Genomic DNA, 7,655 nt, shown 5'->3' with positions numbered 1-7,655 from the left:
ATGCCTTCTGCCTTTGTCAAGCACTTTAGCTAGGTGCGAGAAATTTAGTATATGCGCGTAAGAGCATAGAGTAGGTATACGGCTGTGCTGCCGCGATTCTCCAACATCTTGTCAAAGGAGAAAACATATTGGTGGCGGAATCCATCGTAGTCCAATTTTTCTTAAAATCTACGAAAAAGCGATCACTGAATCTGAACTGCTATGAACGTGTGTATTCAAAGCAAGCGCTGCGTTCGTAGCTATTCGACCTTAATAGCATTTTCGTAGATTTCACGAAAAATCGGACTACGATGGATTCTATGAAGCCTTGATTAGTTCGTGCGATTATGACTTATGGATCGATTATGGATGGGAGCGGAACCTCAGTTGGGTTGCCGATGGACAGCGCCACTGAAATGAAAATGTTTTTTATTATGAATATATTTTTTAAATGTGTGCTCTGTCCGTTAAGAATTCCAGCCATGTGTGAAATATCGTATGTGAAGCCTCCGTCTGACTTAATGATTGTCAAAGGCATGCCAGAAGTTGTTTCATCATATGTTTTCGGCCATCGTCTTCTTCGAGTAAGTTCATCGATACCAAAAACTTTACAACCTATATTTGCCAGCAGCCCTTAGTGTTTTTGCCAATGACATGGCACTATTGCACTGTTAATAACCAAATTAAGCCGCAGTTGCATTCACACGTGATATAATAGCTAGTGTCGGCAAGCTGTGGGAATGCCCAGGAGATGGCGTTTGTTCAGCTATCGAAATCATTACACCGACGGCGGTGGGCAGCTCTGCTGGAATATATTTACCACAGCAGTGGTTGCGGCGTTTTGTTCTGCAACAATAGCCTGCAATGATGACATGTCATATAATGTCGACGAACAAAGATATATAATTTAAAATGACTAACCTTATTCCCGGCCGATTTGGGAGACCACCCTTGGTCACGACCAGAACGCATTTACCAAGAGGAAAAACCGCATGGATTGCAGTAGTTCTTGCAATCACCGTTGATGATGCTGTGCTTGTAATTAATAGTCTGAAAATACAAAAAAATGCATTAATGAAATCTTATACACATCAAATAAATAAATTTCAATAATTTGTTTACCATTTCACAAACCGAATTACCAAGAAATAGAAACTCACCGCGATGCGATACAGTTTTCTTGGTAAACAGCACAAGCGCTCAGAGCAAACTAAGCCGCAAAATTATTTTGTGAAAAATAATAGTTGAAAAGAGTTTTTACACATGATTATCACATGGACTCATAAGTGCAAATTATTGTGATTATTTTTAGTAGCATATAATTGTATTATCTTAGACTTTTTTTAAATGTTTTCTAATATTTATTCTTTTGGGACGCAAAAGCAACCATGCACTCAATTTCTTGTGGGGAAATTTGGTCCCCATAAAGGACTTTCACCACGAAACAGCTACAAAAACAAAAACCTTTTCTACTGGTATACTGTGGCGGACGTTCTTTTACTTAGCTCCGTCGTGTTTTTTTATTTTCAGTTTAGTCACATACATACACACATACGTTCGCGATGCCGTGTTGTGTGAATTGCGGCACGCAGTGCGTGGATGGTGATTTTGCTCCGTGCGGAATTTGTTCACAGAATTTTCATTTGAATGGCGTAAATCTAAATTCAGCATGTTTAAAACTCTTAAAATCAAACCAAAATCTGCAATTTAAATATGACACCTGCTGATGTGTGCCCATCTCAACGCGCTTTGCTAAACTTAAAACTGCATTGTGTTCCTTAAAAGGAAATTAAATTTGCTTTTCTTGGGGGGAAAATCGCCCGTACGTCTGATAACCCGGAAAATTCTCTAACATCAAATGTGGCTAACAACAATGTTGCTAACGTCAAAGCGAATTATAGTAATGTAGATGATAATGGCAACTTGCGAACTACGCGCTCAAGATCTAAGGTCGCTGACCTTGGTAAATCGCCCTTGAAGCTTAGTATCCAGCTCTTAAGAAAACGGTCAAGAAAAAATTGCCATTATTTCGCGTGTGTGTCCAAGGAATTTTGACATTTTTTATACCTCACAGCCTGTTGCCTCACTCTTTCCTCAAGAAATAATGGAACGGGCATATATTTCTGTTGCAAACCTGGGTTGCCTTGTGCTCTTTTTTCACAAAAAACTTTAGAAAACCGTAGTAGAAGGCGTACTAAATTTCTGAAGAACTGCGTACTGCCTTAAGGAAATTTGACTCAAGAAAATTTCTTAGCTATTTCTTGTACGTCATTTTATATGGAGTTTTTGCTTTTCTTAAGAGCTGGATACTAAGCTTGAACCTGAATTCTTCTACCTCTATTCCTGCTGCCACTGCTTGCGCTTGTACCGTTGTTGCTGACCCTCGCCCAGATAACACTGTTGTTGTTGCTGCTTGCGCTACTCAGCCAACTGAAACAAAGGGGTATATTTATCTTCGTTTGAGCCGAAAGTTACTGCTGAGAATATCATAAGCTATGTAGCTAAGCACGCGAGTATTGACAAAAATTCTCTCTCTTGCTACATGTTGGTTAAAAAAGATGACCCAGTAGGGAAACACAAACGTGTCGACTTTAAACTGGGTGTCCCATCAACTAACTATCAAAAAATTTTAGATGCGGCAATATGGCCAGCGAATGTAAAAGTCAAGCAATTTCGTTTTTTTCAAAGACAAACAGTTCAAACCCAAACAGTATAACAAGTGTGATGATACTGCTAAATCTAACGCTGAACTTAAATTATACTATGAAAACATTTCTGGTCTAAGAACAAAAACAAAAACAATTCTTCAGTTCAGTGCACAGGAGGCTTACGACGTGCTTGTCATTGCTGTACGTTGTGTTCCGCAAAGATCGCGATTTCACGAAAACCGGCTACATGAGAGGAGCGGTGTTCTTATTGCCGTTTAACGGCATTTTCGTGCATTTTCAGTGAACCTGGGCAATGATGATTCGTTGCTTGATCAACTCTGCGTTTGCGTCAAGGACTCACGATCATACGGATCTTTATATTTAATTGTTTCTTATATTCCACCTAACAGCAACTTTGAGTTATACAAAGCCCACGTGGATAATGTGATTTAAATGATAACCATCTTTGTGTTCTGGGTGCTTTTAACCTATGTAATGTCAGATGGTGTAGTAATTCTGCTAATACCGGTCTCATACCTAATAACATTGTTTCCAATCAGGAAACCTATTTTGTTGACAGTTTCTTAAGTCTAAATCTAAAACAAATTAACTCTCTTTTTAACGATTTAAATAGACTGTTAGACCTTATTTATATAAGTGATAATATTAATTTTTGTATTACGAAATGCATTTCACCTATTTCCGATGCTGGTATTCATCATGTGCCTTTAGATATTAAGCTAAAGTTTTATGAGTTCTCAGCCATAACGCCTAACGTTAGAAATGCTTTTAATTACGCATGGTCTGATTTCCCAGGTTTAAATAACTCCCTTTTAGAGATTAAATAGGGCGAAATATTTTTTGGCTTGGATACTCAAAGTTGCTATTCAACATTTAAGTCAATAATGAATGAAATCTGTTTAAATAATATACCATTGAAAAAAGCGGCCTTATAAATCACCGTGGTATAATAGAGTTTTAATGAAACTAAAAAATATCAAAAACAAGTATCTAAAGAAGTTCAAATCAACTGGTGTTCATTTACTCTTTCTGAAGTACCAGGATTACCATAAGGAATTTAAATCTTTAAACCGCATGCTTTACAAAAATTATATACGAAACACCGAGCAGAACATTAAAGCTAATCCGAAATCTTTTTGGAATTTTGTGAAATCAAAAAAGTTGTGCGCAAGTATACCTAGTTCGGTAATAATAATAATAATATTAATATTAATAATAATAATAGATTGGAGCTTACACATATGTTAGTGTTTAGCCGGTTCGGTAATGCTTGATGACTAATTAGCCAATACCCCTGTCGATGCAGCTAATTTGTTTGCAGAATTTTTTATGCCAAATTATGTACTTGATGATAAGGAATCCCCCGATTTTTCTTCTGAAGTATCTTCTCTTAATCTTGGTACCTTGCGTATTTCAACCGAAGATATTATGAAGGCGATACTTTCTCTCAAGCCTTCTACGCAAACAGACGTTGACAGACTCTAGGCTTTTTAAATTAAAAACTGCCCAGCGTTGTCAATCCCTTTAAAGTTAATTTTCAATAAATCGCTATCTTCAGGTACTTTCATAAACGACTGGAAGTTAACTACCATTACGCCTTTTTTCAAAAGTGGAAGTAAAAATGACGTGCGGAATTATAGGCCTATTTCGAAACTTTCTAACGTCTCAAAACTTTTTGAAAGCGTTGTTAAAGACCAAGTTTATTTCGCGGTCAAGTCCTTAATCTGCCCGAACCAGCACGGATTTGTCTCCGGCAGTTCACCTGTCTCTAATTTGATGGTTTTTAGTGGATTTTGCATCTCGTCGTTTTCGGCAGGATTCCAAGTCGACTGCATATATACTGACTTTTCTAAGGCCTTTGACAGAGTGTCCCACAATATCCTAGTAAATAAGCTAGCTTGCCTGGGTTTTCATTCCTCTCTATTAAAATGGATTAGTTCGTATTTGTATAATAGGCGCTGAGTAGTTTCAATTGGTGGTGTATTTTTGAACCAATTTGTTGCTACGTCAGGTGTTCCCCAGGGAAGCATTATAGGCCCTCTCCGATTTGTTCTTGTTATAAAGGTAGTTGCTTTTCCTTTTCAATCTATTTGCTTTACGCCGATGATTTGAAAGTTTTTTCGACTGTGCAGGACACAGTAGATGCAACGAAACTTCGAAGTGATTTGAATAATCTTCACTCATTGTGTCAAAAGTCACGCCTTTCCATGACCATCAAAAAATGTTTTCACATTACATTTACTAGGCGACATATATGATTCAATAATGAATGAATGAAATCTCTTGGTGTGAAAACGGTAGTAGAAAAGTACGAAAAGTAGGCAATTAGTACTGAAACTCTTTTTGTAAATTCTAATGTATTTGCAGAAAATCGGGCATTTTAAATGAAATATTGAACGTAATACTGATATATCTACGTGAATATGTAATTTATGTGCTATTTAGCTGTATAAAATCTGCAAAAAGACTCAAAATTAATATAAAACTACTATGAGGTTGATGAAAATATCCAATTTAAAAACAATTTATGTTTTCATCAGTTAAATATGCTCCATATTCATATACAAATAAACATATTGCACAAAAGCTTATACTTGTATTTCACTCCAAAGCTATACTTTTTCCAAGTAAATTTGCAAAGAAGCAACACGGTGCCACTGCTAAGGGAGCGGTGCGAGAGAGATAACTGTCAGTTTATCGAACCTTGTATTATTGAATCATGGGCGACATAATGCCACTCCCACGCTTTACTCCATTGCTAACTTCGTTCTTAATAATGTTTTGGAAACTAAGGACCTTGGGGTAGTGTATGACTCTAAGTTGTCCTTTAACAGTCACGTTAATCTTATCATTCCTAAAGCGTACTCGGTTCTGGGTTTTCTTCGGCGTAATACCTCAAAGTTTTCAGATCCACACACCTTTAAGCTTCTATTTACCGCTCTTGTTCGTTCTCACTTGGAATATGCAGCTATTATCTGGCGTCCATATGACCACATTTCTATGAATAGAAATGAGCGAGTTCAAAAAATTTACCTTAAGTACGTTCTACGCCCATTACAATTTAACATCTCTCGAAATGTAATTACCGGCATAACTGATTGCCCAAGTTTACTCGAGTGGATAAGCTATAATGTTCCACAAAGAAATCTGCGGAATTTCTACCCTTTTTATGGCGAAAGCCATAAAACTAAATATTCAAGTAATGCTCCTATTTCTCGTGCACTTCGAGAATTCAATGACTTGTCTAAAGTCTCAGTTGATTGATTTTTCTTTACCCAGATCTGCTTTTGTAATGGTTTTAAACTCTATTACTCAATAAGTATTTTTAATTTGTCGTTAGTCTGTAAGGTACTTTGTACTGTAGATTTAATAAATAAACAAATAAATAAATAAATGCTGACAATGCCTGGTGTTGTTGTTGCTGATAACAAAATTTCATATTCGCCTGCTACCTAAAATGCTGTGAATACTGACCTGAGATCACCTACTATTTAGTCTCTTTGATGAAAACACAACGACACATTCGCCTATTGGTGTTGTTGCTGAAAACACAACTACATATGCTCAAGCCACGCTTAAGGCTGTGAATTCTGTAAATTCAGATGCTGCTGAGGAAAACAATGCACAGTGGCCCAAGGAGGCGAATAAGATGAAAAAAAATTAATTTCTCGTCATGGGCATTAATGCAAGTGCGAATTCGGAGTTGGTTGTTGTAGCCAATGATGCTACGTTCTGACGTAAATGGTTGCACCTGTCCTCTTTTCGATGTCCGTAACGGAAGCTAACATCCGGGATTTTGTGGTGAAACATGCTGGTGTGAATAAAAATTCACTATTATGCTGTAAGCTAGTAAAGAAGGATACACCTGTCTCAACTTTGAATAGTATAAATTTTAAGCTATGTATTCCACTAAGCGCAAACGATAAATTGCTTAATCCTGACCTTTGGCCAGTGAATGTGACTGCTCGCCCGTTCCGTTTTTTTTTTCAAAAAGGGGTACAATAAATGCAAGAAACTTAGATAACCCCTCCAATAAATCGTCGGCCAACACGATCATAAAAATCTGTTTTCAAAATGCTTCAGGTCTTAGAACCAAGGCAGAAGAAGTACGTCTATTTAGCTCACTTTGTGAGTATGATATATTCGTAATTACTGAAACTTGGCTTAATGCTCAATTTGTTGACGTCAAGTTTTTTGATCCAAAACTGTATGATGTTTTTCGCAAAGACAGAGATCCGGGCAAAACGGGTCTTAGTAGAGGAGGCGGTGTACTTATAGCTACGCGATATAATCTGCTAGCCTTTTCCGTCCCACTAAAGGATGATAACTCTCTATTTGATCAACTTTGTGAGCGCCTTCAGAGTAATCTTGGTTTAATTCACATCTGTGCGTCCTACATACCGCCATGCAGTGATGAATCCACCTATAAAGCTCACGTAGACAATATACTAGCGCTATATCGAGACTGGAGAGCATAAGCTTTGTGTTTTAGGAGACTACAATCTAAATTATTTAAATTGGGCCGTTTTAGACAATAATTTATTTTAAGTCCCACTAATGTGAGTAATTCGTCAGAAACATATTTAGGCAGTCTGCACATGGGTCGTATAGCTTTAGACGCGTATTAGATGCTACATACGAAAGTTCTACGCTTTGATGCCGCACGCGTGCATTTAAATGGAGGGCTGTATACGAGTCGTCAGCTTCACGAATTCGTCAAAGCAAGCTAGCTGCAAATCGCTTGGCGTACAGCAGTGTTGGTAGCTAGGCGTACGTACTCTTAGAAAAGAGAAAGAAGAAGAAATTGGTTTACAATTTTCCATGTGCGTGCTTGCATTTCATAAAAAAAAAACCGATAAAACAATAAAATTCGTGCAAATAATAGAAAAATAACTGAAAATTAATTAAAGAAATAATAATTTTGCATCACTTAACATTTTTTGCCTGATACTTTGATGCTTTGAAGTTGCTTCGTATGCAGACCTTGAGGCGTAGAGGAATCATTGC

The 7,655-nt window shown here is 37.2% G+C and overlaps 1 long non-coding RNA gene across 1 annotated transcript; it reads right to left on the bottom strand.

Moving 5' to 3' along the window:
• Window positions 1-240: 240 nt before the first annotated feature.
• On the bottom strand, window positions 241-1,154 carry LOC118750477. The gene is made up of 3 exons (XR_004994400.1): window positions 1,102-1,154; window positions 901-1,029; window positions 241-838 (listed from the first exon to the last, which is right to left on the bottom strand). It is a non-coding gene; the product is annotated as an uncharacterized LOC118750477 (long non-coding RNA).
• Window positions 1,155-7,655: the final 6,501 nt, after the last annotated feature.

This window comes from Rhagoletis pomonella, unplaced genomic scaffold (genome assembly GCF_013731165.1).
Source record: "Rhagoletis pomonella isolate Grant_MI unplaced genomic scaffold, Rhpom_1.0 Rhpom_scaffold_00258, whole genome shotgun sequence".
NCBI lineage: Eukaryota > Metazoa > Arthropoda > Insecta > Diptera > Tephritidae > Rhagoletis > Rhagoletis pomonella.
The sequence above is the reverse complement of the archived record's forward strand: the minus strand, read 5'-3'. Positions and strand labels throughout refer to the sequence as shown.